Below are 12,174 nucleotides of genomic sequence, written 5' to 3'. Positions count from 1 at the left end.
CTCTCTCTCTGTCTCTCTCTCTCTCTCTCTCTCTGTCTCTTCTCTGTCTCCCTCTCTCTCTCTCTCTCTCTCTCTCTCTCTCTCTCTCTCTCTGTCTCTCTCTCTCTCTGTCTCCTCTCTCTGTCTCCTCTCTGTCTCTCTCTCTCTCTCTCTCTGTCTCTCTCTCTCTCTCTCTCTCTCTGTCTCTGTCTCTGTCTCCCTCTCTCTCTCTCTCTCTCTCTCTCTCTCTCTCTCTCTCTCTCTCTCTCTCTCTCTGTCTCTCTCTCTGTCTCTCTCTCTCTCTCTCTCTCTCTCTCTCTCTCTCTCTCTCTCTCTCTCTCTCTCTCTCTCACCCTCAGGACCTGTCGGCCTTGGTCGCTAACGGCACAGTGACCAGCAAACCTCCCGTCACCTTGCGGCTCGTGATCCCGGCCAGTCAGTGTGGCTCGCTCATCGGGAAGGGAGGCTCTAAGATCAAGGAGATCCGAGAGGTGAGGGGGTGAGGGGATAACTCCCAGCGGGGGTTCAGTTGTACATGATTTAATTATAGTCTCGATTATTTCCACACTGATGCAGGAGAGACGGCGATAACATAAACAAGTGAAATAAAACCTTAAATACTCAAAAACAAAAGCTGCTACAGCGTCATGAACGTTCTCACATACAGAACCTGCAGAACACGTGAGGAACACGTGAGGAACATGTGAGGAACATGTCAGGAACATGTGAGGAACACGTGAGGAACATGTGAGGAACATGTCAGGAACATGTCAGGAACATGAGGAACACGTGAGGAACATGTGAGGAACACTCACTTCTGAAGACGCTAAATATAAGTTTTAATTTATGTTTGTGTGTCAGGACGAAGACACCAGGATATTCACTACTTAGATTCACTTTCATTCAACCTGACTGGACGTTAGAACTTCACTGTGTCTGTGATCACATGATCTGACACATCACCACGTGTGTGTGTGTGTGTGTGTGTGTGTGTGTGTGTGTGTGTGTGTGTGTGTGTGTGTGTGTGTGTCTGTGTGTGTGTGTGTGTGCAGACGACAGGAGCTCAGGTGCAGGTAGCAGGTGACCTCCTCCCTAACTCCACAGAGCGAGAGGTGACGATATCAGGGAGTCAGGACGCCATCATCCAGTGTGTGAAGCTCATCTGCACCGTCATCTTAGAGGTACGTGACTCCGTACGTGTTCACACACCTTGTGATCGTGTTTCACATAAAGGAGGGTTTTACTTGCAGAATCTAACATGAGCGTCACGTTGCTCCTCGCTGATGGAATATCTAATGATGCTGATTTCAAACTGTGAACAGAAGAGCAGAGGGGATTTTTAAAATGTTCATATTCCTCCAGAAAGAATCTCAACATCGGTGATTAAAGCGAACGGGCAGCGGCCATTAAGCTGAGACTCCGAGATCAGAGGAGCAAACGGTGAAATCAAAGACTCCAGCAGCTCGTTTCTATTCCTCTCACCTCCACCAGGACGGAGCGAGAGAGAAGAAGAGAGGAGAAATAGAAACGTGACCTCCGTCCGACTCAGAGAGTTTACTCTGTTTGATCTGTAAAGAGTCTTTAGATCTCCTTCGACCCTCCATGCACTGTTGTCTCCCGGCCGCTCACCCAGTGCATGCTGGGACAGGACACACCTCAGATCAATGAATGAATGAATGAAATATGTATTTCTGTGAGGTGCAGCGGGAGCTCGTAGAATTTAATTCTCTGTGAGAACATTGTTTGATTAAACTTTAGTGACGATAGAAACTTCTACAGCTTCAAAGATTTTGTTTATTTATCTTCATGAATAGTTTCTCTCCGAGTCGTGAGACATAACTCACAGAGTTCGTAAGTTATGTTTGAGATTGAATTACTCATGTGTTTCTCATTTTATTAAATACATGTGTTTGTTTTAAAAAATGTTTCTGAAACAAGACAAATATATTTATACTCTGATTTCTGATGCTGAAACACTTTGAGACACTTGTTAGACTCGGACTCAGACTCCTCCTCATGTCCAGTGTTTCTCCTCCTCTCCCTCCATCTCCCTCTCTAGTCACCACCGAAGGGAGCGACCATTCCATACCGACCCAGCCCGACCCCAGGAACTGTGCTGCTGGCAGGAAACCAGGTGAGAGATGATGACCACTCATAACGTCTCTGCAGGAAGCGATGTGACGTCATCACGCCAAACACAGAGTCGACAATATGAGAGAAAAGTTCACTCGGCTGGCAGAGGCCTGAGGGATGGAGTTCATCGACTCCTGCAGGAAGGAGAGAGGGAGGTAGAGAGGAGGGAGGTAAGACAGGGTGATAGTTAACTGGATGAAGAAAGGGAAAGATGGATGGAGGCGGGACAAATCTGATTTATAGACACAGAGAGGAAGGAGGGATGAAACGGGAGGGGAGAGAGAGAGGTAAAAGTGGATGGATTAATGGGTCGGAGAGATGGAGGGCGATCGAGGGATCTGAGGAGGGAGGAGGGATGATGGATGGATGAGGAGGACTGAGGAGGAGATGGACGAAGGAGGCGACACGTGATTTACTGTCAGGAAACTTGCTTTAGTTTAAATGTTGCACACTCACACACACACACACACACACACACACACACACACATTTGACATGTTTTTCATCAATAAACACACAGATTCTAAATATAGAAACCTGAACTAAATATTTCTGAACCCTCAATAAGTTATTTGAACGACGATGTTTTATTATATGAACATTTCTCTCTGTGGAGCCAGTTGAAGTTATCAACACGTATTTCTCTGTAAATAACGAAGGGAGCCGACCGACACTTTGACCTTCTGCTGCAGAAAGAGTCAATGTTGTAATTATTAAGGTTTTCAGACAATTCAAATCATTTCTCCCATGAGAGCTGTTCACAGTGAGAAAATATATCATGAAGCTTTATCCTTAAAGGGGACATAGCATGCAAATTCCACTTTGTTAGTGCTTCTACAGGTTAATGTGGGTATCTGGCTCATGTCTACCAACCCAAACACTCTGGGAAAAAAACACTCGCGCGTTTTGTTATAGTTCCTCTAAGTCAGAAACGTCATGCTTGAGTGACTCGATTGCGCTTCCTGGGTATTGTGTCGTAACAAGGAACTGGAAGTCTCCTACATGGTCTTGGCCCACCCCACCTCATCCCGTCGTCCCCCACACTCGTTACTTCGGGTTTACACGGAGGCTGCGAGCAGCGCAGCGCCGTTCCCAAGCACGCAGCCGGGCTGTTCACACGGGATGAGCATTTCTCCGCTGGTCAGCCCGCGATTCACTCACATGTGGCATTTGTCTGGATCGTTGGGACTGGCTCGCTCTCCCGTGCGTGAGCTGGAATTTGTGTCAGCGCCACACAGCGCACAGCAGTGTGGAGGACTTCCGCAGTGTTCAGCGCTACTGTAACCCCGAACCCCGACATTCAACGGGTACAACAACAAGCGGAGAAAGCAGAATCGCGGGCTGACCTTATATGTACAGTCTATGGGGCTGACCACAGTAGTTACAGTAGTTCCGCCGGTTACAGTAGTTCCGCCGGGTTACAGTAGTTACGCGGGGAACAGTAGTTACGTCGGTACAGTAGTTACGCCGGGTTACAGTAGTTCCGCCGGGTACACTGACGCGGGAAGCGCCGCTGCAGGCAGCGCAGCGCCGTTCTCCAGCACGCAGCCGCCTGGCTGTTCACAGGACGAGCATTTCTCCGCTGGTCAGCCCCATAGACTGTATATATAAGGTCAGCCCGCGATTCTGCTTTCTCCGCTTGTTGTTGTACCCTTGAATGTCGGGGTTCGGGGTAAATGATGGTCTTCATAGCCCCCACCTCTCTTTCTCTCTCTGTCTGTCTGCTTGTGTGCTTGTAGTGGGGGCAGAGGGGACATTTAATTATGTGATTGGGAAAATTAAAACTCCAGGACAACAAGGGGAATACAAAGTATGGGATGCATATTTGATAATTTATATCATATAAAATATGTAATTTATATCGTTTAAAATCATGGGGAGAGGGGAGGGGAGCTGGCTCATTAGCATTTAAAGGAACAGGCACTCAAAACAGGTCGCTCTGTGGAGGGCTGTTTTATACAGGGTAAAAAGCTGTTTGAAATGATCCTTGTGGTATTTTGACCAAAGTATGTTACAGACATTTCATTAAGACCCCAAGGAACCATATCAACTTGTGGTAAAATGGGCATGCTATGTCCCCTTTAAAGTAAAAATGTTATGGCAACGCTGCTGAAACTGCTGCTGTCTTTAAATCCAGCCTGAATTCAGACCGTCCAAGTTTTAAAAGTCCGGAGTCTTTCATAACAAATGCTCCCTGCAGGTTTTTCAAAGCACCTTGAGCTGCGCTGAGTTTTCAGGGACGGAAACTGCTCCGTTTAATTGGTAGAAGAGATCTTGGTGTGCACTCAGCCTCGGAGCAGCACTGAAGCTTGGCGCCGTGCAGGTTGTCATGTGGTCAGCGTGAGCTCGGGATGATTTTCCCTGAGAGCGCGGCACCGCTGAGATCTGTCTGTTCTCGGTCTCACATCATTGGACTGTAACACAAACTGTTTGGAGATTCACTCGTCTCTGTGTCTGTGGATGAGCAGCGTGAAGCTCCGAGGCGTCAACACTGGAGTAACTGGCCCAAATACTGAGAACGTGTGGAAACTGGAGGTTTGTTAACCCAAAAGTCAAACGTCCACGTCCGAACCGGAGTCAAATCAATATCACAGTGAAGTGGACTCAGTAAAACAAGGTGCATCGAAACATCAGCTTCATCGTGGTACAACTTGAGGACGTGAAGACGTGGCGTGTGTTGATGAACTCTTCATTCTATTGCTTTTGTTTGTCATCTGTTCATCTGTCAATAGGAAAGTAAATCACCATCTATACATTTGATTTTCTGTCTCTGTGCGGCTGAAGGTGTTCGAGGCGTCGGACTTCAGCTCTCACCCCTGTTCTCTGTGGCTCAGGGAGGAGTGGACCTGCAGCAGGTGAGTACGGCCGCCTGGGGGCGAGGTCAAGGTCACTTCTTCTTCTTCTCACCTGCACTGACCCAGACTTTGAATGAACCGTTTGAACACAACCATGTAAAATGATGTGTCGTTATTTCGTAGATCCAAACTCCTCATCCTTTCCTGTGGAATGTCAAAAATCTCAGACGCTCTTCAGGTGAAATAAAAGTAAGAATATAAAAGTGTAGAAATTGGTTGAAATCCGATCTGGATACAGACGTGTTTTAATTCCAGCTGTAAAAGGAGTCCGGTGAACTTCTGCTCTGACTCTTTCTTATCAGCGCGTGTTCTGTTTGTTCGTCCTGTCGACATCATACCTTCCCCGGGTTAGCCTCGCCGTCACGGAGCCGGTATTAGCCTTCAGCAACCAATCACCACGCTGCTGCAGCGCTGTTCAAAGACAGAACAAAAAGAGCGTGGGGGGGAGAAACGCCTGATATGACGCTGAGTGTCCGTCCCTCTCCAGACGCTGGGACATGAAGACTAGTTAAATGAAAGAGGGATTTGGCCTCAGGCCCAACGGCACTGACATGACATGAGTGTGTAAGCGATGGTGGTGAGTTCACTGCTGGTTGAAGGACACGGTGGCTAATGACGGCGACACGCTGCAGCGCTGTTAGAAACTGACCTCGGTTACGGATCGACTCCACCAACACGCGGCCTCGTCCTTCACAGGAAAACTGTTTGTGCAGCAGTGAGAGAACGATCTGGATGGAGAAATAGATTTAATCAAATTCATCTAAATAACTTTTCATTTTGAGAATTTGTTGATTATTAGTCAGCTCAAAAATAAGGAAGATATTCTTTAAACTGTCCTTTTTCATCAAATGGGACAAAACACCTGATCATTATTTCAAGTCACATCTTAAAGGCTAACATCTGTGCAGCTACATTAATTCATAGACAGCATGTGAAAGGCACATGAGTATGATGAACATGAACCTGAGAAACACCGTGATGAACCGCCGGCTCCCGGCCGAGAACAAGTCGAGCGAAACCCACAGAGACGGATGAACAAGCTTCTGTTTCCTCAGTGCAGGAGGAGCTCAGCTCAAATATCAGGAGAAGAAACTCATGCAGAAATAAGAATAAACTCTTCATTCACAAAACTCATCAAATGAATCCGTTCTGTTTGGGTCAGTGCACGACGTGTTCCTGCTAACTCTGGTTTGAATCCCCTCCACCTTCTGCTTTCATCTACTTGTTTGTCTGTTAGTTTGCAGGATGACACAAAAACTACTGGATGGAAAACATGAAACTGGATTTTTACAAACGTGCAGATTTTTAAAAACTCTTTATTCTGTATGTGAAACAAAGAGTTAGATGACATCACACTTCACATTACGACAGCTCCACCGCACGACTCAGTCTCCAAATGACAACGTCAAAAAAAGACGCCAGCGTCGTATCGAGACATTTTGTCTTTATTTATTTATAACTAGAAGAAACTGACATTCATGTAAATTCCTCTAAAGTCGTCAAATAAACTTTAATAAAAAACCTTGAACTGTTCTGGAGCCCTGAGGAACAACATGATGTTTTGTTGCGTTGGTTGTTTTCAGAGGAATCGAACCTCACGAGTCTCTTCAGAGACACGTTGACTGGACAGAGACAGACAGACGGACTCGGATAGAGACGTGAGGACAGACAGACAGACGAGAGTTAAAGAACAGAAACAGACAGGCGTGTAGAACAGAGGAGTTTTTACTCCATCACACTGACGGCTCCGTGGGCTCTGAGCCAACTTTATAAGTGCTGTGTGTGTGTGTGTGTGTGCGTGCGTGTGTATGTGTGTGTGTGTGTGTGTGTGTGTGTGTGTGTGTGTGTGTGTGTGTGTGCGTGTGTGTGCGTGTGTGTGTCAGGCACTGGGCCTTGGGAGCGTCAGTTAAAACAACAGTAACACAAGCCAAAGGAGGCTCCCTGGGAATGATGGGGGACGGGGGGTGGAGGGAGGATGTGACAGGTGGAGAGTGAAGAAGAGGAGGAGAGACTGAGCGAGGAAGAGGAAGTGAAGGGAAAGTGTCTGAACTCCACATCTGGAAGCCTCGGCTCTAACAGCTGGATTAGAAAAACTAATATCAGACGTGTTCCAGACAGTTTAATAAATACTGCAGCAAATTCTTCAGCAGTTTGTCCCAAACCAGCGACGACGTTCTGAGGAACGAGGAACATTGAGAAGAAGTCCCTGAACTCTGGAGCATGTGTGAACTCACAGTGAGAGACCTTCTCCAGCTGCTCCTCTGATGTGAGCGCACAGCAGGAGGTCCGCTGGAAATAAGAAATATAACAAAGACAAAACGAATATCTCAAAGATTCGTCTATTGTCACTCGGGTGAAATCACCTCTGTGATTTAATGTTACTCTTTAATCTTTCAGATTTCATGTGAGTGATTAAAGGTTTATCTTGTTAGTAAGATGTCAGCTGAGCGCTAAGTAAATGTTGGTTTGTAGACAACGACATGGAAGTTCGATCTTCTTACTAATTTCAATTTGAGCTGAATATCAGGGACGTAAAAACAATATGAATTTATTATTCTTTATCATCCGGCCTTCTCTCGTCCCCTCCTCCGTCCTGGCCCCTGATTTATTTAAGGTGTCACGAAGCATCAGGAGCCGTTCTGCTCCTCACAGCTTCAGCTCCTCAGATTCAGACGTGTCCTCATTAACTGATCCAGGTGATTCATGTCTGAACAGGAAGCTCGAATAACACAAACTGAGTTTACTGAGCAGATCCATCAAACTGTGAAACACTGAGCTGCCGACAGCTTTACGCTTCATCCTCAGCAGCTTCATCACGTTTATCACATTAGTTGTTTATTGCAGATTAAAGTTTGACTGATGTTATTTTTATCTTGACGCTTGTGATGTGGCTCAAACTGACGATAATCGATAACTGGCTCATTATCGTGTTTGATGTGGAGCTGCACCGACATTAATACTGAAGAACAGATGTTCCTGAAGGAACCTCGACGTCCAGAGAACCAAACGTGTAGAACTCACAGAACACTGAACCTTCAGAGAGGCTCCTTTGGTTTATTATGTATTTATTATTATCACCTTATTGCAATGATTCATCATCTGCTTCCACACGTCCGTTCGTTTCTTTACTTTTTATACATTTTAAGTTGAGAAATAACCAAAGGACAGAATTGATCGAGTCAGACGACAAAGATAAAACTAAAACTAAATGAACCAACCAAAACAAAGAAGAGGGGATGGGCGGGGCCACCTGTTTGTTTATTGTATGTTCTGGACTAAATTACAGGAGATTAAGTAGACGAAGTTCTATTCACATTTTGTTAGGTGGTCTCTAGTTAATAATTCTCCTGGTCACTTGCTTCATGGCCTCTCGGTGGATTGAAAAGATGCTTCTCAGCTGATTTTATTTTACCAAGCAGGTTGATTCCCAAAGAACACGGTTCTTTTAAATTGAATATGTACCTCAGGGTTTTCTCCACCTGCTTCCAACAGGTAAAGAGTGTGTGTGTGTAATTAGCCATTTCTAATTCTAGTTCTTCTAGATCTAGATCTTCTCCAGAAACTAGTCCCTGCTCAGGGCTGATATCTTCCACAATGATACGGTGTCATGTGATAAGATTTGTTCTTCAACAGTCGTTCCAGTCTTCTACTGATTTATCACTTTTGTCTGTGACTCTGTCCGACACTCGGCTCTAAGAGGGAGGAGCCCTACATATCCACCCAGGTACTGGAGGGGTCACTTCCTGGTAAAACACTAACAGCCCGCGGATCAAAGACGCAGATCAAAGCCACTTCCTACGCTCAGAAGTTTGATAACACGAGCCCGGCGTGCAGGAGCTCCTCCTTCCTGCTGCAGCTTCCATTCATGCTGCATTAAGCCACTCGTGAATATTTATGTGTTGATGTGCTGGGCCGAGCTGTTTGGCTTCAGGCGTCAACGTTCGGCACCGTGTATAAATATGTGCCAGAATATCTGCGATCAAGGAGACAGATATTAACACGGAGGAGGCCGAGCTCACCGAGGTCGTTCACGCCTGCAGACGCCTTGTTCCTCTGTGCAGGAAACAGCCTGTTCACCAGAGAGTCAACATCACGAGTCAAGAGTTCAGCAGCAGCGCAGACTGCGTCAAGGATACGACTCTGAGATGGGTTATATGAGGAGGTGAACCTCAGGGAGACACTAGATATCTCTACACACACACAGACACACACACACTTACACACACTCACTTTGTTGCCTGTGGAAGCGTTTCCCTCTCTTTGAAGCTCAGTTTGGGATTTGAAAATCTGAAATCCCTCGTTAAACGGTGTCGGTGCAGAGACAAACACAGAAGCAGTCACGATGGAGGCAGACGTCCCAGGAGACGCTGGGAGGACGGACGTCCCAGTGAAAGTCATTTTACTGCCGTGGAGCAGAGGGAGACATTCATCCCGGTGATGTGTCGTCCCTCTGCGCTCGGACATGAACGCAGAGAGGTCTTTACTCCGGAGACGTGGAGGGAATCGAGTGGCTCGTTCCAATCGAAGCACAGTTCAGGATCAGAGTCAAACTGTTCTCTCTTCAGACAGTGTGGAACCTCGGCGACAGACGGAGCCTCATGGTGGTTTTATTTGTGTCTCTCTCTGTTCCAGACGTACGCGGTGCAGAGCCACTACGGCATTCCACATTCTGAGGTGAGGAAACACTGTGGTGACGTTTTTACTATTTTATATTTTCTCTGAACGTTATGATTATTTATTATTTAGTCGTTAAATCCCGTCCTTCTTGTTTCTCAGTTGGCAAAACTCCACCAGCTGTCCATGCAGCAGCAGGGCCTCGCCCCCATCAGCCAATCAGCTGCTCAAGTTCTGCCTGGTACGCACACACACACACACACACACACACACACCACACACACGCACACACCACACACACACACACAGACAAAAGTGAGGGAGAAAGAAGTTGTTCTGATGTTTTTTTGCATGTTCGTGTGTGTGTGTGTGTGTGTGTGTGTGTGTGTGTGTGTGTGTGTGTGTCTGACTGACTCACATCATACTCTGATCTCTGGCTTCATCAGGCGGACGACTTGCTCTGAAGAAGAAACTGTGAATCTGTTTTTATTTAGATTATCATGAGAGTTAAATAAATCCTGAGAGGTGTCAGAGACGGTCTCCTGTCCCCCACAGAGGTCGGAGGTCACGGTCTCTGCAGCCGTGGAGCTGACAGGACGTCAGTGTCCTGTTCAGGGACACTCTGAATATTTACTGTCACACACGACTGAGGCGTGTTTGCTGTCACGCTCCCGTCAAACACACAACACGTTGAGAAAAGAAAATAACACAAACTTCATTTAAAACATCTTGATAATTATAGTTTTGGTCTTTTTTACCCTAATGTCTTTATTTCTTCTGTCTCTCTCTTTCTCTCTCTCTGCCCCCCTCCCTCTCTCTCTCTCTCTGCCCCCCTCTCTCCCCCTCTCTCAGGGGGCATTGGCTAGTTCTCAGACCACCTCTCAGGAGCTTCTCATTCCAAACGACGTGAGTATAAAATATAAATGTCACACTTCATATATAAGTTCACTTATTCCCTGTTAACCAGCTCTTCATTAGTTGTTATGAAGCTCATTAAATTGATTTGTATATTACATATTTACATTTCACCTCAGACTCACACACACAGACGACAAAGAGTCACAACACAAGTGATTCACTGTCACAGTCTCTGATGATGGACGTGAGGAAACTTCTCATCTGTGCCCTTCAGTGTAAAAGCTGCTGGCAGCCAATCAGCCGACAGGACTCTGTCGACCTGACACGCTCCACTCGAGCTGAAGTCAAACCGTTCAGGGACCTTTTTCACATTTTCTCACTTTTTGTTCCAAACTTTTCAAACAGATGATTTTTTCTTTTACATCTGGATCTGGTCGCACAAAGACAAAGACGCTAACAGGCCTCAGGAGCTTTTATGTCCCATTTCTTGAGTCAACAACTTTCTAATTTTATATCAGACCAACTTCACACTCAACAACTTCCTGTTCCACTTCCTCTGCTCATTAACAGCTTTCATCAGACACGTTTATCCAGGGTGGAAATCTCACAGATGTTTTTTAAGACTTATTGAACAGAGGATTATAAAACAACTGCTGAACTTTGTAACATGAAAACACTCAGAGACCAGGACATAAACAACCTGAAATGAAATGATGATCAGGTCCGGGAGGAGTCAGGGAAGAGTTCTCTAAATGTTGCTGCAGATCCAGGAATTTTCTTTTCTCTTTCTTTAACATTTTGAAACAGGACATTTTTAAATATTGTCCCTGATTTCTCAGAGAATGATTCGTGGATGTTAATGAAGAAACATGTTTAGAGGACTGATATTTAGGAGTCTGTTGTGTCTTGGAATGTTTTCTAGACCAAATCGTTTTTTTGTTGTGGTTAAAACTCTCACAATAAACCTGCATAAAGCAGATTCACATGTAAACAGCCTCATTACTTTGCTGCTGATTCATTCTGGACGTGTGTCGATGGGTGAAGCTCTGAACAGCTGATCAGTGACGGACAGACAGAGGGAGCGTGGGGGGGGGTCTTATAAACTAAAGGTCACCGCTTTGACCTCGTAACAGTCAACATGTCCATCACACGTCCTTCGTCCTTGAGCAGGACACTGAACTGTTCAAATGTTCTGCTTCTCTGGCTGGAAGAGACTCGAACACGTCACCATCTGATCTGACGCTGGTTCAGAAGCTCAGTTTAAAATGTGTTCCAAACCTCCGGATCTGCTGTGTTCTCCACCACGTTGATCCAGACTGAAACATCTCAACATCTGTGGGATTCATTGTCATGAAATGTGATCCAAACATTCATGTTCCCCTCAGGATGAACCGTAAAACTCTTAATTCACAGACGCTCTCTCCGCCCTGTGGGAGATGCTAACATGTAAGAACATGACTGGACTGAAGCTCCGGTTTGATATCCACACCAGCCTCACAACATGACGCACAGGTTAACTGGGTAAAAGGTGAATTTAGCGTCAGCAGCAGGTGGCGCTGGTGTCGATGTGGAAGTTGAGGTCAATGTGCCTGAGAGCTGAAGGCACTAGTTCACATTTATAATCTGCTGTAAACTCTGGTTTTATTCTAACAGCAGATCTTTAGGTTTAATGAACAGAAGAACAACACAGGGAAGTTTCAGAGAACTAACCTCCGCTCTCTGACAGGAAGCAGAC

At 45.9% G+C, this 12,174-nt stretch overlaps 1 protein-coding gene and 1 long non-coding RNA gene across 3 annotated transcripts in view; both read left to right on the top strand.

The window, feature by feature from the left end:
• LOC118109931 (laminin subunit beta-1-like) overlaps positions 1-12,174 on the top strand; it is a 91,256-nt gene that overhangs the window by 27,873 nt on the left and 51,209 nt on the right. The gene's annotated exons all lie outside the window — the stretch shown is intronic.
• On the top strand, positions 4,930-9,820 carry LOC124851870. Its single transcript, XR_007032703.1, has 4 exons — positions 4,930-4,967; positions 5,091-5,156; positions 9,600-9,641; positions 9,744-9,820. It is a non-coding gene; the product is annotated as an uncharacterized LOC124851870 (long non-coding RNA).

Source organism: Hippoglossus stenolepis, chromosome 5 (genome assembly GCF_022539355.2).
Source record: "Hippoglossus stenolepis isolate QCI-W04-F060 chromosome 5, HSTE1.2, whole genome shotgun sequence".
NCBI lineage: Eukaryota > Metazoa > Chordata > Actinopteri > Pleuronectiformes > Pleuronectidae > Hippoglossus > Hippoglossus stenolepis.
This window is presented reverse-complemented; position numbering and strand designations above follow the sequence as displayed.